This window comes from Panthera pardus, unplaced genomic scaffold, assembly GCF_024362965.1.
Source record: "Panthera pardus isolate Hobbes unplaced genomic scaffold, ASM2436296v1 HiC_scaffold_16, whole genome shotgun sequence".
NCBI classification, from domain to species: domain Eukaryota; kingdom Metazoa; phylum Chordata; class Mammalia; order Carnivora; family Felidae; genus Panthera; species Panthera pardus.
The window spans coordinates 2,478,023-2,505,304 of record NW_026526721.1 but is presented as its reverse complement, the minus strand read 5'-3'; the positions used below and the strand labels follow the sequence as shown (position 1 = coordinate 2,505,304).

Here is a 27,282-nt window from a genome sequence, read left to right as displayed (position 1 = left end):
CCCTCCCCCCTTCATACTGACACGCTGGGGTGTTTCTTCTGGAAGGATTTCATTGAGCCCACCAACAACAGTCCTGGGTACCTCCTTCTCCTACTTGTCAGGAATTAGACGACACAGTAGGTCTGTGAGCTGGGTTCGGGCTCGCCTACATGCATTAGAAATACCAGAACTGAACAGGTGAACTTTAGAAATAGTATTCACTTGTTTTTATTCATTTACTTTTTTGAACTCTAGAGAGCAATCTGGAAACTGATTTCTTGCCAAGAAAAAAATTAAGGTGTTTGTGTGTCTGGGTGGGGGTGCCGGGGGAGGGAGGGAGAGCTTCCTTTGAGAGGTCACGCTTCCGCGCGTCTCCTGCCCGCCCACCCCGTGCACAGAGCCTCCCACCTTTACGAGGAGCCTGGATCACTTTACTGACTTGGCGACCCGCGGGCCTCCAGGTCAGGACGTGGACGCGTGCGACGCCCGCCTTTGCCTGCAGAGTTGGGTGCAGCCCCGGGGAGCGCCCTGGTCAGGCAGCATTTCTAAGGGGCGAGGGCGAGGCCTCTTGCAGGTGCCTGTGTCAGGTGGGGCCCCCAGGCAGAACACAGCGAGCGGGGGTTAGGGCACGAGGGGCTTGAGGGGTGTTGTGATGCCTGCACGAGACGAAGGGGGGCAGGACCGGGCAGGCGGGTCTCAGACCTCGCTGACGCTGACCGAGGCCTGGAGCACAGATGGCCTGTTAGGGGCGTGGGGCCACGAACGGACGTGCCTCGGCCCCGCACCCGCTCCGCGGGCTGGGGCTGCGCAGGGAGGGGGCCTCAGGCTGCGCCTCACGGCCTGGTTCTGGTGTCCCCGTCTGTGCGCCCCACTCCACCCTCTGGCACAGCTCGGCCACCGCACCCGGAAGTTACTATCGTCCCCACGTGGCAAACTGAGGCACCCACCCTCAGAGCCGGTGCGAGGCTGGATCCAAACCCAGGGCTTCAGCCCTGCACGGAGGGCTTCCCCGCGTGCTGGACGTCGGCCCAAGGTTGGTCCTTGGCTAGGCACTGGCTTCACCCGCTCTTGTGACCTTGACTTTGAGCTCCAGGCTGATCAGGCCAGGCTTCTCTCCAGTGCCCTGACTTGTATTCTCTAGTGACACTCGACGTCTGGAGGATGGACGTCAACCGTCTTGTCTGACTCAGGACGTCCAGACTGGACAGTTTCTCAACAACCACCTCGGAACAGGGGCTTAGCGCACCCCAGGACTTCCAGTCTCTCTGCCAGGAAAAATCCCTTGTAGGGTTTTTGCCCTGTAGAAGCCCTTTTTTTAAAAGTTAGGTTTATTTATTTTTGACAGAGAGAGAGGGTGTGTGAGTGGGGGAGGGGCAGAGAGCGAGGGAGAGAGAATCCCAAGCAGGCTCCGAGCTGTCGGCACAGAGCTCGACATGGGGCTTGAACCCATGAACCGTGAGATCGTGACCTGAGCTGAAATCAAGTGTCAGACGCTTAACCGACTGAGCCACCCCAGCTGCCCCTGCCTTAGGCTTTTGAAAAATGCCTGAGTTGGCCCCAGCTTGGTCCTCTTGGCACACTCTTGGGAACAGGGAAGTCCGGGGTGGGAACCTCTTTGTTTCACAGGAAATGGAACTAAGACCCAAGTGTGTTGTGTCCTTGTCCGAGGTCACAGGCTAGCTCTGAGCCTTGGCCCTCGGTTCCCCCGGCAGTGGCAACAACCTGACGCCCGTGCCCAGGAAGCTGGTCCAGGAAGCCTTCCTCGGTCTGGAGTCACCTGGACCCACACTGCCACCCAGGCTTGGGTAGGCCTCGGTCAGGGCTTGACGGGGGCGGTTCGCCAACAAGAGAGAATCTCCCAGCTGGAAAGACTGCTTCTAGGCTCGGGGGTAGGCAGCTGTCCGCCATTTGGTCTTAGGATCGCCTCCTGGGCTCTGGTTTACTTACCTGTGAAATGGGATCAAGCACGCTGGTTCTGAGATTTACAGCAAATAATGAGTGTGGAGTCCCTCTCCCAGGACGCACCTCCCACAGGGTGGGTACTCACGTTCCACTTCCCTTCTTTTCATTCGTGCAGGGAACCCCTCTCCCTGCACATTTGTGCCAACTCTATTCCTCTAGGTAAGACTTTTCCTTTCCCATGTTAATTTGGGGAGCTGGGGACCCGAGTCTGTCTCCCAACACAGAAGCCGTCATTTGTGGGGTCAGGAGGAGCACGGGCCCTGAGGCTGGGTCAGGGTCTGGAGCCAGGCTGCCGCATCCTGGCGGACGAGCCGCGGAGTTCTGCTGTGCCAGCTCAGGGCTTTGTTTGGAGAAGCAGGTGAAATAACGCACACGGATGGGACACTCGTAAATCCTAGTGGTGACCGCATTGCCTGTCAATCTGAGCACGTGCTCTGTGTAGGGCCCAGGAAGCCTTTAGGGGCTGGCTGGCTGACTTCCAAGTTCCGTTTAAATGTTTACTCTGCTCGTCCGTTCAGCCGAGCTTTTCCAGATGCAAGTTCCTTCTAGCTAAGGTCTGTATGATCACAGATTCTATCCGAATATAGATTATATTGATGGTGCTTTCTTCTGTCGAGACAAATACAGTATCTTTGAGCTGATCTAAAAGTTCAAAGTAACAGTTAAGTGGCCATCAAGTGTCTAAGTGATGAGGTACATATTTTAATTAGTTTTTAAAAAGTACTTATAAAATGTGTGTACCTGATTAATTAATTAATTAATTATTTTTTTAAACATATGAAATTTATTGTCAAATTGGTTTCCATACAACATACATGATTAATTTAAAGATTACCACCCATCAACGATAAAGTTTACTTAATCCCTGCGCAGCAGGTAACAGTCTCATGTTTACCCTTCCAGGAATGTTCTGGATGTATATATGCATATATTGCTTTTTAATACAGGAAATGGATCGTTGTAAAACCATTGCCCTGAAACTTCACTCCCATTTAAAAAAAAAATTTTTTTTAAGTTTATTTATTTCAAGAGAGAGAGTGAGAGGAGGAGGGACAGAGAGAGAGAGACAGAATCTCAACCGGGCTCTGGGCCGTCAGCACAGAGCCCCCCCACAGGGGGCTCGATCCCATGGTCCTGGGATCATGACCTGAGCCACGATCAGGACTCAGATGTTTAAGAGACTGAGCCACCCAGGCGCCCCATCTCTCTCTCTCTTCACTTTACAAATGTTGGAAATTGTGTAACATTAGCATATACAGAATTACCATATACATTTGTCAATGTTCTAAGAAGTATTAAATGAGTATGCTGGAGTTTATTTAACCAGGTGTCCGTGAGTTGCTTTCAGATTTCTCTAATTCTGTGCTGTGCGTCAGAACGTGCTTGTGTCCACATCTGGGAGTCCCTGTGGGAATTCACCTGTAGGACAAGAGGACGACTCCAAGGGGCGGTGTGGGCTCCCGGGTTTCACAAGTATTACATTTCCACCAACACCGCAAACCAGAACTCTTTTTCAAGGATAAGGGAACTGTGAGTAGAGCAGGTGCACGTGTGTTTATTTTATTTTATTTTTAGTCCAAGTGTTTTCTGAAATAATTGAAGGAAGTTTAAAATAAGGCACAGCTGACGTCCGCGGCGCCTGGGATCTTCGATAGTTTTCCAATGAAACTGGTCCAAGTTAGGGAGGTCCAGAGGGACCTGAGGACCTCCACAGGCGGCAAGTCACGCCAGGTACCACGTAGAGAAAGCAGAGTGGAGATGATTCCCGCCCCCCCCCCCCAACCCAGGCCGTTTCCAGGCTCACACATCAGCAGGTGCTCCGTGAGGGGATCGCTCGCTCGGGTGCTTTGGAGCCAAGAGGGCAGAGCCTTCGGCGACCGGGCCTGGAGGTGTGGCTATCTAGGCAGGTCACAGCCAGGCTCCCCCAACCAGTTCCGGGAAGTTTCCTCCCGGGTCAAATGCGGATACAGTGTTGCCAGCCTGGTGCCAACTATAAATAAGTCAAAGGGCGCTGCACGTGGGTCTGAAATGTATCCTCGCGCGGAGCTGGAGCCCCGGCTCCCAGGATGGTCCCCACGTTGACGCGGGCCATCCAACCCCATGGGGCGGCGAACCCCACACGGACCGGACCAGGGGAGGAGCTCCCGCCCGGAAACAACCCCAGTGCCCCGGGGGAGGGGGGCACCCCCAGGGAGCCGGGGAAACGAGGGGGGTGGTCTCCTGACCTGAGGTGCCTTCTCCCTGCCCCCCATCATACTGTGCCGCCCGGTCCCCTCCCTGCGTCAGTCCTGCCCCCCTGCCCCACCTCGCTGGTCCTGCACCCCACGTGCGCCGCCGGCTCCCATCTCTGCCTCGGATTCACGGGCGTCCGTTACCGACCTCTGCCAGAGTCCCCCCCCAACCCCCCTCCCCGGTGTCCCGTGTCCCCCACGTGTCCCCCGTCCCCCACGTGACCCAGCGTGTACCCCGGGCCCCCCCCGCGCCTTCATCCGAGTCCCCCCCCGCGTGCCCCCCCCGCGTGTCCCCGCGTGTCACCCCCCCCGCGTGTCCCCCCTCCCCGCGCGCCGGCGGAACTGTGGGATCGCCGCGCACAGGAAGTGGCGGGGCGGCGCGGCCGAGGGCGGAGGGCGGCGGGCCGGGCGGGGCGGGATGGGGGCCGGGGGCGGCGGGCGCCGCACTAGCTGAGGCCCGACGCAGGGCCGGGCGCGCCCAGGGCCGGAGCGCAGCGGCCGGAGGGGCCGCGGAGGCGACGCCGAGGCCGCGCGCGCGCGCGCGACGAGCAGGTGGCGGCGGCTGCAGGTGAGCGGCGCGGCCCCTGCCGAGGTCGGGCCCCCCCCTCCCGCCGCCCGCGGTCGCCCCCACCCCACTCCCCGCCGCCCGAGGTCGTCGCCCGCCCGAGGTCGCCCCCCGCACCGCCCCCCCCTCCGCCCGAGGTCGGCCCCTGGCCCCGCGCCGGGCGGAGCGCAGCCGGCCCTCTGCGGCGTGGGGCCTGCGGGAGGACGGGGTGGCGGGGCGGGGGGTGGTCCGCGCGGGCCCGGGTCCTCCCCGCACCGCCGGCCTCCCGGCGCCTGGTCCGGCCGAGGCCCAGGACACCTCCCCGTCCGCCCCCCACTCAGGCCGCTGCAGCCCGGGGTGGGGGGGCACGCGGGGCCTGGCGGGGGTGGGGGGCGCTGGGGGACGGGGCGCCCCGGGAGGGGACGGGCGGCCCAGGGCTCTGGGACGGCGCGACCCCCTGTCCCTTGTTCCCTGTCTCCCCGCGGACTCTGCTCCCCTCCGCTCCCCCCTCCCTGCCGACGCGAGGCGGCCCCTGCCGGGCTGGTGGGGGGTGGGGTGGGGGCACAGGGGACCTGGGACCCCACGGGGCGCCCGCGACCCCGCTCGCCCGTGGCCACGGCTTAGTTTCACTCTTTGCTCAATCAGAGGGCGGGCTGCAGGTGGGGTGGCGGGTGCTGAGTTTTCCGATTTGACTTTGGCGTTTGGACCAAGGCCGACTGTGAATTTCCACCGTTCAGTGATGGGGTCAGTCAGTAATGCCAGAGCCATTCGGGGCAAGAGCCGCCTCCACCCCCACGGCCACCCAGAGGACCCCGGAACGTTGGACGCCAAGGTTGTCGGGAAAGGAGGTTTATTAGCAGTTGAAGCTACCTTGAAAAATTGTGCAGTTTTTTTTTTTTTTTTTTTTTTTAACTTTGAGAGAAGTTCAGTTGCAGTAGGGAAGACGCCTTCCTAAATGGCTTCCGTGGCCTTTTTTTTTTTTTTTTTTTTTTAAAGCACAATACTAACAGTCTTGTCTAAGGGAGTACTTGAGCAGGCAGGTTCCTTTTTGTAGGAAATACAGTCACATGAGAAGGAAAAATGAGGGCTGTTGGCCTTGAGAGGCCGGTTTGGGAAGTAGCTGGCCATGTGGGAAGTGATGATTATCCCAGAGAACCCCAGTCCACCACGGGGTGCTGGTGCTGGTGGGGCCCCGGGGTGCTGGTGGGGCTCGGGTGGCGGGGCTAAACCCAGAGATCCCCTGCTTGCTTCCCGTTCCTGCTCCGCAGCCTGATTGTACTCATGTAGGGATTACTCATCAGTGTTTCGTCTGTTTAAAAGTTTCAGGAGGGGTCTTGGGCTGATTCTGAACATTCTTTAATATGCTCCCTTCCTTGCTGCTCCCTCCCCCTGTTCTAGACCATCGTGACCACATCCCCCCGGCCGCCCTCAAAGTTTCAGAATTAGCCTGTTACCGCTCATTTCTAAGTTTCAGAATTAGCCTGTTACGGCCCCTTTCTGAACCACGCTTAGGGGTCTTGATTACGCTGTTTAAAAGAGAAGTTACATGGCATTGACGTGCAGAGCGGGAAGGGCCTCTCGGCCCTGGAAGGTGCAGTTGCCTTAATGTTTTGAACCCGATGTCGTGTGCACGCATAGTGGCCGTGCTTGGTGGGAGTTCGAAGCTCACCCCACGTGGGTGGGGCCCCACCTGGGGGGATCTCTACCTAAGGTCTGTGTCCTGACAATGGCCTGGAGCACGCGGGAGAGCAGGTGAAAGTCCGTGTTGTAGGATGGACGGTCAGGGAAGGTGCCGGAGGGGTGCTTCAGTTGGCAGAGTGGGGATTCTCGCAGCGCCTCTGGAGAGGGTGCCCTTGCCCCTGGACTGGCCCATGTGGCTGGCTCCGCTCCTGCACGAATGCTTCCGGGCCTGTGTGAAGGTCTGTGGGCCAGCACTGGGGAAACAAAGGAGTCGTTTTGTTTTGAAAGGTAGAAAAAAGTGCATCCACGGAAGTGATCTGGTCTGTCCGTGTTTACTCCGGCTTCCCATGTTAATTAGGGTTGACCCTGATACACGGGGTTAAACCAAGATCCAGAGTTAAACCAAGATCCCCAGGCTCCCATCTTCTGAGACCCCACCATCTGCTAAAAGTCCCTATGTGTTTACCTGTGGTCAAATCAGAGGTAGAAGGGAAATACCGGGATGCCTATAAACCGGAAAAATGTAGAGTAGAAGTTGTGTTTGAGAAGAGCCAAATTTACTGGATTTTTGGAGGGGGAGGGTCTGGTTCCCTTGCCCAATCACGTTTTGCCCCTGAAATGCACACTTGGCTGTTGACTTGCAGACTGACTGAACATGGGAGACACGAGAGGGACACGTGGTGTAGACCAGGTGCCCTCACTGTTAGCAGTGAGCCCCTATCACCGTCAGAACACACTTCTGGCAAAAGCAATGGTTTCTCACCACCCCCCCACCCCACCCCCCGCCTTATCAAAACTGCTAGTTTATTGGTACAACTTGCGGCTAATTGATATTTATAGAGCAAAGCGTCGGTCGTGAGCGGCTACATTTGCCCGTTTCCTTTTTCATGATGTGTATAAGGTAAGATCTTTAGTTACTCAGCCTTATTGAGAAATTGACTTACAGTAAGGGTGGACTGAATTTTGTAAAGCAGTTGTTCAGAAACTTCGTGCATTTTACTTTTGGTTAACCAAAGAATGTTTGAGGCTTCAAATGAGTTATCTCAAGCTGTAAAGCGAAACGTCTTTCACTTAATCTGCTCTTTCTAAAACTACCTCGTAATCATCTTAACATTAATCGCAAATTCCCAATCTCAGAATGCTGCATTTTAGGCAAACGCATCAGTGGTTTATCTTTGGACAGACTGCCTTTCAGATATTGGAAGAATTCCCCGTGTTTTGATTATCTTTGTTGAGCAAAGTGTGAGAGCTGGTAATCTTGGGAGGGCATCTGGGTGCTTGGGAGGGGGGCCCAGGCTCTCAGAGACTGGCCCGGAGGCTGTGGTCCGGGGTGCCCGGAAGGGTCGCAGGTAGGATGCGTCTTAGATGTGGTCTGAGCAGATCTGTATGTGACAGGCCACAGAGTGCTTTTGCATCACACGGGACTCGGGACTGAGGCCTGGCGCAGGGGTGGGAATAGCAAGCCAGCAGCTGGCCGAGAGGCCTGTCCCCAGGCGACTCGGGAGGCCATGCATTATTAATGTGGATCTTCTCGATTCCTTTCTGAAAGTGGGTGGGGAGTGAAATCGGTAACAAAGAACGATAGTAACGGATTCTACTTGGAGCGGTAATAAAAAGCTGTGTGCTGCGACCAAATACCTTTCCCCAGGTTTGTCGCTCAGCGGTGACTTGTATGTGCCGAGAGTTGCAAACCTGGGCGGGGAGCTGAGTCCTAGAGTTCCAGAGAGGGCGGCTCTTCTCCTGTCATCGGCGACCTGAAGTCCGTATGAGCATACGCTGACTTTAAAAGTGTCCCCTGCCTTGTCACTTGGGCTGTGCATCTTGCTCTGTAACGGCAGCTATAATTACTGTGAGGTGTCGTATGTGCAGATTATATTGTTAGATTCTTGAAACAGCTGTGTAGGGACCGTGGCAGGTCCCTGTTCGCAGATGGAGAAAACTGAGTCGGGGGACCATGGCTGGGGTTGCTCAGCCAGCAAGCGATGAATCTAGATTTCAAACAAAGGTCTTACTGCATCCAAGGCACCTTGCTGCTCGGAAAACTCAATGTATGAAAAAAAAATCGACATATTGAAACTAAGCGGTCGGCTTCACGGAAGTAGTCCTTTGACAACTTTTCGCTTACAGAAGGCTACGCTGGGGGGGCCGGGGATCAGAGATCCCCATCTAAGGTGACAGAAACGGATACACGCTGGATATGGTGTTGCACCGGGGAAGAATTCAGTGCATCAAGTTCATGTGTGCTCGGAGGCATTATGCACGCGGCGGGAGTAGAATGAGGCACTGAGGACGGACGTATCGAATGGGCGGTGGTTGGGTCAGGCTTCTACAGACTGACTTCTCCTTTAGACACCGTCCAAGTCTAACTGGAGTGGTTGGATGATTGTGCCATTTATCAGGATACACATATGCCCGTGTTCAGACAGGAATCAGTCCATTGGCCTACCTTGCAAAATAAGGTTTAGTTGTGGCGAGTTTTGCCCAAATAAGAAGTGTTAAACGAGGGCTGCAACCGTTTGGGTTATGCAGGAAGCAGATGTGAAAACAGCAGCGCAGAGGTGTGCTGGGAGAGATGCCCGTGGGGGCCGAGGGTCGTGGGGTGCATCAGTGCGGGGGCGGGGGGGACCCTGGGGCCACCGTGCTGGTCTGACGTGGTGAGAGGAGACAGGGACGGGCTGGGGAGGAAGGACCTTGACGCAGCCCTGAGCAAGTCTCGGCCTGGGGTCCTGGGGGAGGGACCCCCGTCCCTCAGGTCCCGCTGGCCCGTGGAAGGCACGCTCCTGCTGTGTGGCAGGTTCTCTCTCAGGGGCGTCGAAGCTGCACGGCTGCCTCTCAGACGACGTTCAGTGACTTGGTCATCAGCAGAAGTAGAATGGCCTGGTGAAAATAATTGCGCGGCACGGGTAGCGTCGTGGTTTTGTTTCAGGAGGAGCCGAGTGGCCGCGGCAGGCGTCCTGAGGCTGGTCCGTAGCTGCTTCCCTGTACCTGCGCGTGAGCAGAGTATCCTAGTGGGGACCACCAGGCGCTTCCGGACGGGCAGTGGTTAGAGCACACGCGTCAGCACGCGGTGGCGCGTTCCCTGTTTTGAGGCGGGGTGCACACCACGGTTACTTGAGTCCCAGAAACTGCTGGAAGATGCGTTACGGCCTGCCGTTCTCTCTTGCTCTGGGCCAGCGCGGCATGTTCCTGGGGCCCCAGCTGCTTTGCACCCTTTACTTTCCTTTATGTGTTAGGGGGTTACTGGGCGTGAGCATTTCTGTTTTCGTAAACGAAACTGTCCATAAAAAGTTGCGAACACCGGTTCTGACGGGGGCCAGGCAGGAAGGGGGCCAGTGGAAACGTAGGCGTGAGGCACTGGGGGTGGCTCTGTGGACAGGAGTGATGGCCGGGTGCCTCTTCTCCGGCCTGCTCGCCGGACCTCCCCCACCGGCTGCCAGCACTACCCCAGCGGGCACGGCCCCAGCATGGACTCCCAGCACCTCACCTCCAGCACGGAGCACTTAGCTCCAGCACTGAACACTCAGCTCCAGCACTGAGCCCCAGCACTGAGCACTCAGCCCCAGCACTGAGCCCCTAGCACCGAGCACTCAGGTCCAGCACTGAGCACGCAGCTCCAGCACTGAGCCCCCAGCACTGAGCACTCAGTCCCAGCACCGAACCCCTAGCACTGAGCACTGAGCCCCAGCACTGAGCCCCTAGCACTAAGCACTCAGCTCCAGCACTGAGCACGCAGCTCCAGCACTGAGCCCCCAGCACTGAGCACTCAGCCCCAGCACTAAACCCCTAGCACTGAGCACTGAGCCCCAGCACTGAGCCCCTAGCACTGAGCGCTGAGCCCCTAGCACTGAGCACTCAGCTCCAGCACTGAGCCCCCAGCACTGAGCACTCAGCCCCAGCACTAAACCCCTAGCACTGAGCACTGAGCCCCAGCACTGAGCCCCTAGCACTGAGCACTCAGCTCCAGCACTGAGCACGCAGCTCCAGCACTGAGCCCCCAGCACTGAGCACTCAGCCCCAGCACTAAACCCCTAGCACTGAGCACTGAGCCCCAGCACTGAGCCCCTAGCACTGAGCGCTGAGCCCCTAGCACTGAGCACTCAGCTCCAGCACTGAGCCCCCAGCACTGAGCACTCAGCCCCTAGCACTGAGCACTGAGCCCCTAGCACTGAGCACTCAGCTCCAGCACTGAGCACTCAGCCCCAGCACAGAGCACTCAGTTCCAGCACTGAGCCCCTAGCACTGAGCACTCAGCTCCAGCACTGAGCACTCAGTTCCAGCACTGAGCACACAGCACGGAGCACTCAGCTCCAGCACTCAGCCCCAGCACTGAGCCCCTAGCACTGAGCACTCAGCTCCAGCACTGAGCACGCAGCTCCAGCACTGAGCCCCCAGCACTGAGCACTCAGCCCCAGCACTGAGCCCCTAGCACTGAGCACTCAGATCCAGCATGGAGCACTCAGCTCCAGCACTGAGCCCCCAGCACTGAGCACTCAGCCCCAGCACTGAGCCCCTAGCACTGAGCACTCAGCTCCAGCACTGAGCACGCAGCTCCAGCACTGAGCCCCCAGCACTGAGCACTCAGCCCCTAGCACTGAGCACTGAGCCCCTAGCACTGAGCACTCAGCTCCAGCACTGAGCACTCAGCCCCAGCACGGAGCACTCAGTTCCAGCACTGAGCCCCCAGCACTGAGCACTCAGCCCCAGCACTGAGCCCCTAGCACTGAGCACTCAGCTCCAGCACTGAGCCCCTAGCACTGAGCACTCAGCTCCAGCACTGAGCCCCTAGCACTGAGCACTCAACCCTAGCACTGAGCACTGAGCCCCTAGCACTGAGCACTCAGCTCTAGCACTGAGCACTCAGCTCCAGCACCAAGCCCCAGCATTCAGCACTGAGCTCCAGCACTGAGCACTGAGCTCCAGCACTGAGCCCCCAGCACTGAGCACTCAACCCTAGCACTGAGCACTCAGCCCCAGCACTGAGCACTCAGCTCCAGCACTGAGTACTCAGCCCCAGCACTGAGCACTCAGCCCCAGCACTGAGCCCCTAGCACTGAGCACTCAGCTCCAGCACTGAGCACTCAGCTCCAGCACTGAGCACTCACCACTGAGCACTCAGCCCCAGCACTGAGCCCCTAGCACTGAGCACTCGGCTCCAGCACTGAGCACTCAGCCCCAGCACTGAGCCCCTAGCACTGAGCACAGAGCCCCTAGCACCCAGTACTCAGCCCCAGCACTGAGCCCCAGCACCCAGCACTCAGCTCCAGCACCGAACCCCCAGCCAGTGTGTCCCCCAGCACGGATCCCCGGCCAACATGGCCAGGTAGGCACAGGACTAGAGGGACTAGATCTTTGGTCTGCCAGGACAAGCCAGAAATCTGGATTTTTTTTTTTAGCAATCTGGATTTTTATATACGATTATTTATTTTTAACACACTGCAGACCAAATAAAAAATGTTGCTGCCTGAATTCAGCCTGTAGAGAAGTTGAGGCGGTAGTTTTTACAGCCCCTGGTCTGAAATGTTTGTTTGATTTCTGAACTGGAGTAAACTGGGCTAGTGAGGTGACACCACGGGGCGTTCCTGAATGCACGTGAGAGAGGCAAAAACACAGGTAACGGGTGCCTAAGACTTCATGTGCAGGTGGAGACCAAAAGGATGGTCCGTCCCTCCCAAGCAGGGCTGCTGGAAGCGGGTGGGGTTGTCTGATGGCGCGGGCAGGACGAGAGAAGATGGCACAAGAGAGCCGGTGTCCTGTGGGAAACGGGAACCCTGTCCGTCCCTGAATGCACCGGGAGGCCCTCCTCGGGCCTACACGGAGATGAGGTCTGAGAACTGACCCCGACCCGCGCCAGCCGCGCGCGCTTGCGTCCGCAGGTGGGGGCGCCCGGTGGCGGGGCTCGGGCACGCGGGCCTGCGCGGTGGTCCTGGGCCGTGGCTCACGCCCGCCCCGCGCCGCACGCCCACCAGCAGCCGGCGGGTGGATCCCATTCGTGCAGAGAATGGACGCAAGAGCCTCTGGCGGTGGCCTTGACGTGCCTCTGCAGTCCTGCCTCGTACTGATGGTCCCGTGTGTTTCCCTGAGCTCCTTCACCCGGTTTCCCGCTCGGCGCCTCACCTGTAGGTCTGTGCCGTCCCTGTTCTCCATCTTTCCTTTTATGGGCCATGCCTCCTGCGTGGCGCTAAGGGTCCCCGGGGGCACTCACGCTCTAGCCTGTGTTTTCTCGTGGGAGTTCTCAAGTTTGCCCCACCGAAGTGCCCATCCCTCCGGAGCGGTCAGTCTGTGGGGAGAAGTAGGGAGCCCGGGGCCCTGGCGTCCCCACGTGGAATCCCGGTTGTCCCACGTGCGGGCCCCTCTCCCTGCTGACGTCGTGCCGCCGTGGCCCTGTCTGTCTGGTCCTCTGTCCCCCTGTCCCTCAGCCGCCCGCTCCCTGCACGTCCTTCCTGCTCTTTGCTCCGTGGTGCACGTTAAAGTCGGCTTCTGAGTCTCATGAAAAACTGTTGGGGTTTTGACCGCAGTGGCACTGACTCTCTAGGTCACCTGTTTCACTGACGCTGTCCTCCTGCTGTAGAGCTGGCCTTGCCTCCGTCTGTGGCGACAGTCGTGGCTTTCAGTGAGGCTCCGGCATGTCCCACGGCCTGTCTCACGCTCTGCGGTCAAATTTATTCCCAGGCCCCCTTATGGCTTCTATTGCTTTTGTAAGTGGCACATTTAAAGTTTGTTTTTTATTAAAAGTTTTTTCAAACGCCGTGTTGGCGTTGAGCAGGCACGCATTTGATCTGGGGTGTTGCCTGGACAGCCAGCCGCCTTCCCGGTCTGTTCCGTCATCCGTACGTAAATATTCAGGAGTTTCTGCGTGGACGTCCCTGCCGTCTCGGGGTGGTGAGGGCTTTGTTTCCTCCTCATGCCCTCCTGCCCTGTGGCCGGGCCGGGGCCTTCTGGATGGTGCCGAATGGAAGCGCGACAGGGCGTCCTTGCCTTGTTGCAGATTTGAGGGGAGCCCCGTGACCGCTTCCCCTCCCGGCACCCGTGCAACAGTGACACGACTCCGAATCCTGGATCCGAATCCTCCCCTGCTCCCCCTGGGATCACAGGTGGCAAGATGAAGAGAAGCAGACGGAGGCGAGAGACCGCCCCACCGTGGTCATCGGGGGGCGCGGGGAGGGAGCCCCGGTCAGGCCCTGGCCCGCGCACCAGGGGCCACGGCCAGAAAAGGTGCAGAGACCAAGCGCTGGGGCCGGCGTGGAGCGGATGGAGCCCCACCGTCGGGTGCGAAGGGGCGTCCGCGGCGCAGACCGTGTGGCGGGACCTGCCGGGGAGGCGGCCTCACTCCTGGGCACGCACCAGTGAGCGCCCGGCAGGGCCCGTGCGCTCAGTGTCCCGGCCGCTGTGGTCCTGACGCTCAAACCCCGGGATCGCTCTACCTGCCCGTCTCCAAAGAGAACGAAGAGGTAGCTTCTGGAATATTCACGCGGTGGGAGAGAGAAGGAGGCAGTTACAGGTGCAGGCACGTGTGTGCGTCTTGTGGGTCAGCCGAGCAGAGCGAGGGAGGGAGGCCCGGAGGGCGGCCGAGCCCTGATTCGGTCCACACGGAGCCAGCGAGGCAGCCCGCGCTGCTGGGCGTGGGGAGGGGGCTTCCCGGGAGGGCAGGGGCGTGCAGCCGCTCCGGGGGGCACGGGGACATCCCCTCCCTAGAGCCACGTGTGGGTCACACGGGCGTGTGTGGCTTGTAGAAGTCTGAGCGGCGCACCTGCGGTGTGAGCCCTTTTCTACACGTGCAGTAGGTTTAAATTAAAAGTTCGGAAAAGGTGGAAGAGAGAGCTGTCGATACAGAAGACGGGCCAGGGAACCCAGCACACGTGTCGTCCGCAGCCCAGAGCCCGGTGAGGAAGCCGGGACGGCAGCCCACGGCCGCGCTCGTGAGCGGGGCTCTAGCACGAGAGCCGCCCGGACCCTGACCCGGACCCCGACGGGGCCGAGAGAGACCCTCCCGGCAGATGTCCCACTTACACGTGCTGCGTGCAGCCGCCCGGTCTCCTGGCCGGGAGACAAGAGCGGGCAGCCTGGACTCTCCCACGGGACAACCCACGACGGGCCAGGGGCACCGCGGGAGACTCGCCCGGCCGCGCTGGACTTCAGGGCGGTCGGCTCCGCCACGCGCCCACGGTGGCGGCGGGAGGGTGGCCCACGGCTCTGACCGAGAGGCTCGGGGCGGTGACGGGGCTCCTCAGGGTCCTACGCGACCACACTCCCGGGACGCGTGCTCCAGGTCAGGTGACTTGGCAGGTGTGAGGTGGCCCGGGCGGGGCCGTGCACCGGCACCCACCGGGGGCCCGAGTCTGGGGGTCGGTTGGCTGAGCCGGGAGAGGCCCCCAGGCCCGCACGCCGCACAACCGAGAAACGGGGACAGCCTTCCTTTCCCCCAGGAAGGCTCCCCGGGTTTGGAAGAACGCATGTGGGGTGGGGGAGGGGTGGGAGCCCTCTTCAAGCTTTCTTGTGTCCGATGATGACGTCCCAGGAGGGACTCCAGCGGAACGTGGTTCCTTCCCACGTGGGGTGGGGCAGCGCGGCGGGGGTGCCGACATTGACACGCCTCCTCGGACGACGTCAGCCGTTCGACAGTGAAATTACGGAAACAGAGAATGCTTCTTTTTCCGCACAGATGCCTCCTTTCGGGGTAGAAGTTCGCGTTTATACCCAGAAGTGTATTTTGCTGGAACTGTCTTACAAAGAGCCTCTCTGCGAGCGTCAAGCAGATCACATAAGATTTTTCCATCCATCCGTTAATTTGGTGAAGCAATGAGGAGCTTCTTTGCCTTCCTGGACACCCCGTCTGGGCCGCGTTCGCTGTTTTCTGCTCCGTCGCTGTGTTTGGTCGGTCCGTGACGTTTCGTTTGGGGTTGTCTGCGCCCGTGCGCCAGAGTGAGTCTGGCTGGCGATCGTCCCGTATCACACCGTCCTCGTCCGGCCCGGCGTCTGGATTGTGCCGGTCTCCTAACCGGAGTCGGGCACCGTTGCCCCTTTCTGTGCTGTGTAAGACACGTCACGTAAGCTCGAGACTGTGTGTGTCTTACGTGGATTCTTGGTCTGCGTAGATCCTAGTTCACGCCCTGGTTCGGCTGCAGATCTGTTCGGGTTTCCCGACCCTTTCTCTGGGGAGGAATGTGCATGTGTAACAGGCGGCCCCAGCGCTTGCTGGCTTTAAACAGCAGCACGTGTCGTCTCCCCGTTTCCGTGGTCCAGGAGCCCAGGCACAGCCTGGCCGGGTCCTCAGGCTCCGCACTCTCACCGGCCGCTGTCGTCCCTGAAGTCTCGGCGGAAGGACCTGTTCCCAAGTTCCCTCCCGCGTGGCGGTCAGGATTCAGTTCCTTGCCGGTCGTTCTGAGGGCCTCCCGACACGCTGCTTGCGTGGAAGCGAGGGGCAGAACGTGCCGGCGGGACGAAAGCCACGGGCGGTGAAGCCTCATCCCAGACGCGGCCCATCTTCGCTTTTGTTGCACTGTTTTTGTTAGAAGCCCGTGGTAAGGAGCAGCCTGCCGTCAGGGGAGGGGATCACACGGGGGTGCGAACGGGGGGGGACCATCTTCAGGCCGCCCACCACGCCGCCCGTGTCATTAGCCTTCTCGGTTCCTTGGTGCGAAGGTCGGAACGTTTTGTTTTTACGTCCTTGCCGTACCCGATGTGAAGTTGCCTTGTTCCCTGCTACGGTTGCTGCTGCCCTTCTTTATTCTTGACTCATCCTAGCAGAGGCTTCTCTCCGATACCTTAGTGCTCACAGGGAGCCGGCGTTCCGTCCTGTGGCTCACTTGTGCTGTTTCTTTGCTTCTCCGCGTCATCGTTTCTGGCCGTGCTCCCTGGGCTGATTCTGGTGTTCTCTTTCCAGGTTACCGAGTTGACTCATTACCGCTGTTTATTCTTTATTATTTTTCCTAAGCGTTGCTTCTTAACTTTCAGGCTTTATTTCTAGCCTGAGACTGTCGGGCTGTAACTTTCTTCTCGGCTCAGCTCTGCTGTCCTCTGCGGTTGGTTTGCGATGCTCTCACCGTTCGGTGTCAGCACTTTAAATTAATTCCCGTTCTTCCGCAACCCGTGGGTGATGCAGAAGCACTTTTGTTTCCTCAACGCACGGGGGTTTTAGGTTGTGTTTTTATGACTGACTTCGGCTCAGAAGCCCTGCGTTCAGAGGACACGGTCCGTGTGGCCTGACTCTGCCCAGTTTTTGAGATTTGGGTTGCGTCACGGCCCTGTGCTCTGGCCGCCGCGGTGGCCGCCCTGGCGTCGGCGGTGGGGCCAGCTGGCCTTCCTGTGCCCGTCTCCGGTTTTCTCGGGGCCGTTCTCCTCCCCCCTCCCTCTGGCGGCCTTCAGCCTCACTGTGGCACTGCTGGGGCGGGGTGGGGGCGGGGGTGGGGAGGCTTGCTTCTCACTTATCCTGCTGTGGATTCCGTGTGCTTCCTGCAGATAAAGTGTTGCGCCTTTTAGTAATTCTGGAAAAATTCTGGCCACGACTTTGTTGAACTCCGCGTCTACCTCACTCTTGACTTCGTGGCGCGTCCTGTGGCCTCTTGTTGGAGCTGCTTGCGTTTCGGTCATTTTGTGCTGCCCCCCGGGGCGGTTCCCCAGGCCTCCAGCCCTGCCACCTGCTCCGTGTCGTCTCGTCTGCCGGTCAGCCAGCCCGTTAAACTTTTCCTCCCACTGATCATAGCTCTTGCTTTTAAAAGTTCTCTTTGGTCCCTTCCCAAGCTGCCCCTTTTCTGACTTGGTATTTTCTTCCTTGCATATTCCGACCTCCACGGCGACGTGCGAACGCTGTATGTGGCAGCTAATAGCAGAATACTAACCATCATGGTGGTCCTAACACCCGACTCGACACGTCTCGGGGTTCAGTCCCACCGCTGGTGCTGCTGCCTCTTGCCTCCGGTTTCTGGAGTGCTCGGTAACACAGGCTTCTGTCCCCGTGAGCTCCACGGGGAGGCTCTGCTCCTGCCGGGCACCCCGGAGCGGCACTGACCTGGGACCGGTTTAGGTTAATTTTCTGCACCCACGAAGGGACTTCTAACGACGCCACTGACCAATCGGAAGAAGAGTGATGCCAACCGGGATTCTGACCGCAGGGGAAGGGACAAGACTGGTGTGGACACAGGTCGCTCGGGGAGAGACCAGTGTGCCGTTGGGGAGTTGGAAGCTGAGAAGATGTCCTCGTCGAGTGCCTCAGCGAGGTTGGGACACCGGGCTTTGTCCTCAGCGGCCCCGGCTTTCCATCAGCGTCTCTGCATCCAGGCGAGGTGACTCCTGCTGCTTCGGAGTCACGTTTCGACAGCTGTTATTATTCGAGTGAGGCCTGCTCGGTCGCAGGAGAGCCGCACGGGGAGCTCGCCAGGCCTGGCCCGAGAGTGGGACCCCTTCCATCTGAGCAGGTGACAGGTCACGGACGTAGGCGTCGGAGCCAGAAAATAAATGGAAAGACCGTTCGGCATCTAGAACGAGGTGACTCTCGGGGCTTGTCTGAGGCTGTCTTCGTGCTGTGCGGTGACCAGCCCCCCCACTGCGGGTCCCCAGGCCTCCACGTCCTGTGGCACACGGCCGTCACCTGTCAGGGGGGCCTCCCCGTCTCAGTGGGTGCCTTTCTGTCCATTCTGCCGCCACCCTTCCTGTGTCTCCCCGGGTCCTGCCCGGGATCCCCTTCCTCCCCGTCCCTTCACACACCTTCCTCAACAGCACTCTTGCCCTCCTTGCCCGGTGAATTCTTTTTCTTTTCAAAAAAATTTTTTTTTTTAATTTCAGAGGGGGCGCACATGGGTGGGAGAGGGGCAGAGGAGGGAGACAGACAATCCCAAGTAGACTCCCCGCTCAGCGCGGAGCCGGATGCCGGGATCGTGACCTGGGCCGAAGTCAAGAGTCGGGCGCTCGACCAACCGAGCCGCCAGGCGCCCGCTTCCTGGTGAGTTCTTACGCACCCTCAACTCAGCTGTCGCTTTGCTGGGGAAGCCGCCCCCGTCACGAGTCTGAGTGAAGACACGCGCACAGGCACGCACACTCTCAGCACACGGCGACGCCTTGTTACCGTCTTTGCGGCCCGGCTTCTCCGGCTCACGCTGCGCTTCTGCCCTTGGCGTCGGGGGAAGGCCCTGAAGGCCGGTCTCCACTGCGCTCTGTGCAGCCGGGCTGCCCCGTGACGGCACTTGGTGCAGGGCGCGCGGGAGGCGACGTCGCGGCCGCACGCGGTGGGTCGTGGCCGGGCCAGAGCACCCCGAGGACGGTGCTGCGGACCGGCGGGCACCCCACCCAGGAGGGAGAGCGAGGAGAGAAGCGAGGGCTGAGCTCTGCGCGGGCTCGTCCCCAACGGGCCGCGTGGCAGGGGTCCCCGCGTGTTTGTCCTCTGGCGCTGGCTTCGCCCTGCCTTTCCCCTTGGGGCGGAGCCGAAGAGCAGGGTGACCGTTGTCCGTGTCTGTTGCCATCTACGCCCGAGGAAGCGTGGTGGCATCACGGCGGAGCGGCTCGCCGTGTCCTGCCGTGTTTCTGGAACGCGGCAGAGGCCGGGGTGCTGACGCTGGCCGGTCCGCCAGCCCGCACCAACTCCGGGTTCTCCTTGTTGCTGAGTCATTTCGCGGCTCAGCACGTCTGACGGGAGTGTCCCCTTCTCCCTAAAGCCACCGGGCACTGCTCGCTGCCAAGTTCCCGTGTGGCGGTCGCGTGGCTGTTTGCAGGGGACGCGGAGGGCCCCGGCCACCTGCTCTTGTGTTGACGGGATGCCGCCTGCCTCCCTGGTGTGCGAGCTGAGGGCCACGAGGACCCGAGCGTCTGGTGCTGTGCACGGCCTCAGGCTCCCGGGGCGGCCGGTTTGCCGTGTGGACGGCTTCTCCTGGGCTCGGTGGGGATATTTCCCTCCTTCGGCAAGTTTGTTGCTGTTAGCGGCTGTGGATGGGTCACGTTTGTGCCTGTGGCCTTTTGACAACAGGCCTCCACATTCGCAGACACACGGAGGTAGGCCAGCTTTATTGAACGGCGGTGAATTTTTCCAATCCCCCCTTTTCTGCCCACTCCCGTGCCTCCACCAGGGAACGGAAGTAGCCTGCGGTAGAGAGAGGCACCCGACCCCCCGTGTGCAGACGGCGGTCACCTGCAGGCTTCAGGGGCGCCTTGTCTGACACTGGGACGCCGGTGACAGCAGCCTGCTGCCTGTGCGTAGCCGGGGGGGGGGGGAGGGGAGGGGGCAGGGAGAGGCACGGGGAGAACATAACTAAGAGAGAGGCTACTTATAAATAAGATTTTCTTAAGGGTGGGAGCATTCGTTTGTTAAGAGCGGCCAGCACAAAGTGCCACGGACCGAGTGGCTTAAGGAACAAATGTTGTGTCACAGTTCTGGGGACTGGACGTCCCAAGTCAAGACGTCTGTGGGGTTGATTTCCTCTGGGGGCCGGGGGGGGGGGGATGCGTCTGGGCAGACGACCGCCTTCTCCCTGTCTCCCCACGTGGGGCCCTTCCTTTGTGTGTGTTTCTGTGTCCTTTTTAAATAAGGACGCCCGTCCTTCAAGTAGGGCCACCTGGTGACTTCATTCTCACAGGTTACATCTGCCGGGCCCCTGCTTCCGGAGGTGGCCCCCCGCTGAGGTCCCGGGGGCCAGGACATCAGTGTGTGAGTTGGGGGGGAACGTGACTCCCCCCGCCGGTAGCGAGCTACCCGGGTGCCGGCGCCCTCGCAAAGTCCTGATTATCGGCGGGTTGGGGCGGATTAAGAGGTGACCATTCGGCCTCGTGTTGCCGAGTGCGTTCGAGCTGAGGCGTGTGGTGCCCCGCGCAGACTCGTGAGCGGCCCCGCAGCCTTCCGGCTTGCGTGGACGCCGATCCAGGCGAGTGTCTGTGTTTCCCTCTCCCCGAGCAGCGGCGTCTGTGTGGGATCCTGCCCCTCTGTTCCCTTCCTGCCGTCCTGCCGCCAAACGAAGTCGCCACGGAGAAGCTTCGTGCCGGACAGCGACCCTGGCGCCACTGGGATTCGGCCCCTGGGCGGCGGAGGGACGGCGGCCCAGCGTGCACCCTGCCCGGCAGGTGTCCAGCGGCCGAGGGCCGGGCCTCAAAAAGAACGGTGTTAGGAAAACAGGAAAATTAAAAAGGAAGTGATGATAACTACTCATTATTTATTCTCAGTCATTTATTGTGTATTTATTTCTAGAGAGATTAGTTTCTTCCTCTTCTTCCAACCTTTATAGAAGACAAAGGAAACTGGGAGTACTGGATAATTTTATCATACTTTTTATTTTGTAACTTGTGATTATATTGGATTTCCCAGAATGAGTCAGCTTTTTTTTAAGATTAGGAACTACTGTAGTAAATGAAGACACGTAAAATATTCAACCCCCCTGTACCTACCATCCGGTGGAGGAATTGATCATTATAGACAACATTTGAAGCGAGAGAATCAGTGAAATTAAAAGCTTCTAAAAACCACGTAAATGGAAAAGGAAAATGGGAAGAAAACAATCCTGAAAGTGTCCTCTCTGAGCTTGTGCTGCCTGATGCAGTGCCTAAGGCCACATGTCACAGGGCCATGGCTCACGGGGGCCACGGCTCCCAGGGCCATGTCTCACGGGGCCACGGCTCCCAGGGCCACGGCTCACGGGGGCCACGGCTCCCAGGGCCATGTCTCACGGGGCCATGGCTTCCAGGGGCTGTGTCTCATGGGGAGCCTCGTCTCACAGGGGCCATGTGTCATGGGGCCACGGCTCCCAGGGCCACGGCTCCCAGGGCCACGGCTCACGGGGGCCACGCTTGAGGTGTGCCTGTCCTGAATTCAGGTGTGTTCTCACTGTGAAAGGCGCGTCTATTTAAAGACGTAATATGAAAACAAGAATGTAAAATGCCTCGTTAATGTTCTTTTGTAGTGATTAGGAGTTGAAATGATAATGTTTTGGATTTATTGGGTTAAATAAAATATTACCACATCATTTTGCCTGGTTTTTGTTGCTTTCTAATGCGGCAGCTAGAAAACACAAAAGTGAAGATGGGGCTTGTTCTGCGACGTGGAAACGTCACGTCTCCACCGCGCGGTGCTGGTCGCGATCCAGGTCGCTTCGCGGGATGGGGCGGGGGCAGCGTGTGGCCCTGGGCGAGCGCCTCATCTCTGGATCCTGCAGCCCCGAGAGTGAGTGAGGCGGGTCTCGCGTTGTAAGTGTCTACCCGTCGGACCCGATGCCGCCTCTGTGGAGTGTGGTTGCCACACGTAAAGTGCTCAGGACAGAGTCTGGGAACACCAGCCACCAAGCGTGTTTGATATCATCACTAATAAATTGTCCTGTAATAGCTCTTTTACCGGGTGGAAATGCATTTCGTCGACGGTCCACACCCAGCGTTTTGAAAGGATTTGTACTCCAACGTGGAATTGCTTGGGCATGTCTACACTGGCAGAGCGGGCCGGCCCACAAGTAGTGCCCTTCTTGGCCCAGGTGTGGCCGAGGGAGGCAGGTGGGTCGGAGGCCCATCCCTCCCGGGTGTTGTGTTGGGCTCCCAAGGCGGAGTACGTCTTCCCGGGTGTGTCTCGTGGGTGGCCGCATTCCCGGAACATTCCGTGTGTGTGGAAACCAGGCTTCGCGGTGTTTGCGTCCAAGTGGAGTCAGGCTCAGAACTCTGGAGCGGACGTCTGGGCGGAAGGAGCGCTGCAGGGCCGGCCCTCTAAACACCCGCTGTGCTTCCCGCCGCTGTGAGCACGGGCACCCCTATTTCTGCAGGGGTCCCTGGGGAGCGCGCGGTAACGTCCCGAGGTCCCCGGGCCAGAGGGCCACAGGTCTGCCGTGGTGCAGGCCGCCTCTGAGGCGTGCCCTGGCTGGGACAGCCCATCCTGTCCCCTCTGTCCCTGGGGCCCTGGGCCCGGCAGGCCGGCACGCAGGCTCTCCGTTGTGTGCGTGTGCCACAGGAGCAAACACCCAGTGGCGAGGGACCGCGGCCCCACGGAGGCCCTGGAGGCGCGAGGAGCGAGCCTGCCTGCCTTTATTGTGACGTTTTCGCACGTGGGCCTCTCAGGGGGAAGCGCCGAGTTGCTCTTTTCTGGGAAGCGGTGACTTACAGGACGTTGTATCTTGTTCCGTCCCGGCTGGTGACTCCGGGCGGCACTCAGGGCAGCACTGTTGGCGCTCACAGGCGCCTGGGCCTCCGAAGGACGAGGCCCACAACAGGTGGCTCCGGGTTCCCACCTCCCCACTCCTGCCAGTGCTGGGACCCTGCAGTCAGGGGTGTCCCCGGGCCAGGGACCACGCGCTTGTGGCCCGAGGGCGCAGGCGGTCAGTTGGTGCCCGTCACTCCCCTGGCCTGGTTCTTGAGTCCGCCTACCGTGTCCTCTGCTAAGCAGCCTCCCGCAGGGACAGTGAGTCCTCAGCACTTTCTCCCCATCAGCCCTTAGATCTGTCCACCGTGGGTGCAGGTGTGTGTCTCCTGAAAGGGGCCCCTCTGACCGCTTGGTCACCACCGTCACCAGGCCTCTGTCACCCTGTGTCACCCTGTGTCACCCTGTGTCAGAGCCTCCTTGAGCGTCTCAGAATAGTCTCCAGGGCTGGGGGCCGGGTCCCGGTGCAGCCGGGGGGCTCCTCCCTCCCTCCCTCCCTCCTCCGCCCCCCACTCTCTCCTTCCCCCTCTCCTGTGTCACGGAGACATCTGAGCTCGGGTGCTATAGGTAACACCTTTCTCGATAAATGCGCTTTTCATGGCCACCTCGCTGGTTCCAGGCGGAGAACGTGCAGTAACGAGTGACTGTGGCCCCTCCGTGGCCCCTGTTCATTCTCGCTGCCCCTTCTGTGGTTCCTGCAGAGCACACGCGCTTCCCCGTGGCAGCAAGCGTGGCCACCGCCTGCTCCTGTGTCACTGCGTGGCCGGTGTGGTCACTGCGGCCGCTGGCTGGGGACGGTGAGCCGGGCAGTGCGGGCCCAAGGATCTGGCCGTGAGTGCGGGCCCCAGGCGGTGTGGACGGTGCGTGTTCTGCCTCCCCTGTGACCCTCAACACGCAGGTCACAGGCCCGCTCTGTCCTTAGGCCGTGTGGCAGGGGCCCCACCACAGGTTTGGTGCCACGGCAGCATGGGCCCCTGAAGCGAGGGGCGCGCTCGGGCCCAGTGACCAGGGCGGCAGTGGCGCCCCTGGAGCAGAGCCCCTCTGGCTCCCGGGCTCCTGGCTGCTTCCCGAGTAACCGACTCCCAGGTCTGTGATCCTCTCCACTCGCACTTGTCGCCCACGTCCGATTCCGAGGCCACAGCATCATCCTGTCCGGTGGCCTGGCCGCGGGCAGAGGGCGTGCCCCCAGGGTGCGGGGTCTCAGGTGCACAGGGACTCCTGCTTCAGTTATTTGGGTTTTCTGCATCTTCTGAAGCGTATTTTTGTCCTTTTAGCTGCATTTGAAGTTTACTGCTAGAAAACTGTCCAGAAGCTCCTCTTGGCTTTAAAACTGTAGCATCGGGTTGTTTTCCCAGTGTTGTTCACGTCGCCTCTCCCTTTACCTTGACTCTCTCGTCCAAGCCGTCGGTTCGTTCCGTCCTTTCAAAGAACCAACTTTCTGGCTTTCTGTACAGGTTTTACTTCATTAACTTCTGCTTTTTAAATTATTTCCTTCCTCCCTTCCTTTTTGATTTGCTTTTTGCTTTTCTAACTTCTTGAGTTGTGTTTAATGTCATTTGTTTTCAGCCTTTTAAAATTTTCCACTGCACCCCGAGGGGTGACCTTCAATCCCTGGACTGTTTTGGCCACAGCCTTTGTGGGCTGTGAGAGGAGATACTTTTCTTACTATTCCATTCAGTGGGTTTTTAAATGTGTAATTGTCTTTTGTTGTTATTGTTGATAACTCGTTTGGATTTGTAAGCGGTGAGGTGATTTTGCCAAGTATCTTTTTTGTTGCCTTTTTAAGTTACTGTTATTTGTTAGCTTATTTGTGGTCGGAGCCTATGCTCTGACTGGTGCCTGTTTTTGGAAACTTGTTCCTGCTTGCTTTGTGGCCCAGCATATGGTCACATTCAGAAGGGTTGTGCGTGTCTCTGGAAAGATTGTGTTCTGCGGTTGGTGGGGACAGTGTTCTGTGTAGGTTCATACACTTTAGGAATCCTATTGTCCAAACCTTCCCTATCAGGCCGGCAAACCACAGCCTGTGGGGCAATTCTGGCTTGCCACCTGTTTCTGTAAATACAATGCTGTGGGATCCCAGCCGTACCCCTTCGTGTCTCTGTCGCCTGTGGCTGGTTTGTACCAGGACAGGGTTGAGTAGTTGTAGAGACCATTTGGCCTAAAAGACTCCACTGTTGACTCTCCGGCCCTTTCCAGAAAGGTGTGCCGACTCCCACATCCTTGTTGATTTCTTAGATCTGTGGTTCTGTCGGTTACCGGAGGGTCTGTTAGAATCTCCAGTCACCGTTGCCGATCTGTCTAATCTTCCACTTGCACTTCATGTATTTGGGGGATATGTTGCTGGTGATACGGTTTCTGTCCTTGTGGATGGAGTGTCTGCCCCTGTGATGTGATCTCGCCTCCTACAGTGCTCCCCACCTCTGCTTTGAAGCTCGCACGCACAACTGGCTACGTGGGTTGTCCTGCTCTCAACCTTTCTGTCCCTCTGTGTCTTAGAGGTGCCTCAGAGGTAGCGTCTGATTAAAGTTTTTTTTTTTTAATTGAAATTTGACAGTCCTTTTTTTTAAAGTCTGACAATTAAAATTTTTAAAAAATTTTTTAATGTTTATTTATTTTTGAGTGACAGAGACAGAGTGTGAGCGGGGGAGAGGCAGAGAGAGAAAGAGAGAGGGAGACACAGAATCCGAAGCAGGCTCCAGGCTCCGCGCTGTCAGCACAGAGCCCACCGTGGGGCTCGAACCCACGAACCATGAGATCATGACCTGAGCGGAAGTCGGACGCTTAACCGACTGAGCCCCCCAGGCGCCCTGACAATTAAAATGTTTTTAACTGGAGCCTTTAGCTGATTTCCTTAAAGGTGATAATTATCAATGGATTGGAGTTTAAATCTGCCATCGTGTATTTTGCCGACCGCTTTATCTGTCTCCTCTTCCTCATCCTTCCTTGCTTATGTTTTAGATGATTACTGATCCTGTCTTTTTTTTCTCTCCCCGCCCCCCCCCCCCCCCCCACTGGCTTGGAAGTTATAGACTCCTCTTTTGATGATTTTCCCAGAAATTGCAACATTCTTACTTGTCACTTAGCTAAAGTTAACAAGTGCTTTACTCTTGGGGAGGTCCACCCCCCGGGGCACCCCAGAGTCCCTTCCCAGCGCATGTGTTGCGGTGTGTTTAAACTTTGCAAACCTCACCAGACATTGTTGCTGTATTGTTAGCATTACTCTTTTGTTTCAAATTTGTAGACACATTTGCCACTGTCTTTGGTTTTTATGCTGTTTTGCGTCTGGGATTTTCCAGGTGAGAACACTTCCTGCTTGAAGGGTGCATTGGAGGTCGCTTTGTTACATTCTGCGGGCGGGCGGCCAGCCCTTCCCGTGTCTGTCTGTCTGTCTGTCTGGGAGAGTGGTGACTTTCCCTGCCCCTCAGGGATGCACTGCCCGTGGTGGGATTGTCGGCCGGCGGGCGGGTCCTTCCAGCACGTAGGTGATAAATGCAGGGGCCTTCGACGCCCTCCACACGCTGAGAAACCATGGCCCGGCTGTCTCTTCTGCGAAGGTAACCTGTTCTTTCTGTGGCTGCTTTTAGATCAAAATTAAAAAACCCTTGTGCTTCAAAGGACACCATCAAGGAAGCGAAAAAGACAACCCACAGAATGGAAGAGAATATCTTCAAATCGCGTACTTGACCGGGGTCTTGCGGCCAGAACAGAAGGAGGGCTGTCATGAGGGTGGGCTGGGCTCTTGGCCTTACTGGGGACCTCGAGGGACGAGGAGGGGGTGGGAGGCCCTGCTGCCTGCAGTGTAGGCTCCGGCCACGGGGGCGAAACCCGGTGGCGCCCCGAGCCCTGAGGCACACCTTCCTGTGGCTGTGCCCCCCCCCCCCGCCCCCCACGGTGTGGAGCAGAGCCCCATCCACTCTGCTTGCCGGAGAATCAGCCGCTGTTCTGGAGCCTTCTCAGGGGCCGCCTCGTCTCTAGCTTCTCCTGCCTCAGCTCTGGCTCGGGTTCGGAGAAAAGGGTGACTTCAGGCGGCGAGCTGCTCGTGACACATGTCAGTGATGCCGTTGACCTCGCTGAATAAATTGGGAAGTGGTTGTTGATGGAGAAGAAGGGCTGCGAGTGTCTCAATGTGCTCTGGGCACGTGGTTACCCTTGGGCACTGGCTCGTCTGTTTGCTAATTAGCCTCGGGCTTGCTGTTCTGGAACACGGGCGGCCAAGCACTCCCAGCGCTCCTTTCTAAGAGAGCGAACGTGCTCTTGATGAGATGCTTCCATCGAGAGTGAGGGATCCGAGAACAGAAAAAGGTAAACGCCTTTGTTTTTTTCAAGAGACGGGTTTACGCGAGCTGCGTGGCAGTGAGGCCTTTCCTGGGGACGGAGCCTCTGCCTTCGATTACAGCCCGGTGCTTCTCACGTGAGCTGTGTCGTCCAAACTCGTTAGACACATGCACTTCGGGTTAGAGGACAATTGAATTAAAAATACAAGGGTGGGGGGCTTCTGGGGGGCTCAGTGGGTTAAGTGTCCGACTCCTGATTTCTGCTCAGGTCGTGATCCCACGGTTCCTGAGATCGAGCCCCGCGTCGGGCTCTGTGCTGACAACGTGGAGCCTGCTTGGGATGCTCTCTCTCTCTCCCTCTCGCTCCCTGCCCCTCCCCTGCTCATGCGCACACGTGCCCACGCGCACTCTCCGTCTTTCAAAATAAATTTAAAAGAAATACGAGGATCTAACCCACACTTGTAGCCACGTGAGGGGTGACAGGAACTAGATTTCGCATCCCGCCTGAAGCAGCTGGGAAGCACC

General features: G+C 58.6%; 1 protein-coding gene across 1 annotated transcript in view; it reads left to right on the top strand.

The window, feature by feature from the left end:
* Positions 1-4,584: 4,584 nt before the first annotated feature.
* Positions 4,585-27,282, top strand: part of AGPAT3 (1-acylglycerol-3-phosphate O-acyltransferase 3) — an 80,435-nt gene continuing 57,737 nt past the window's right edge. Inside the window, exon 1 of the mRNA XM_053902995.1 lies at positions 4,585-4,740. The gene's annotated coding sequence lies outside the window, so the exon portion shown is untranslated. The remainder of the gene's footprint in view (positions 4,741-27,282) is intronic.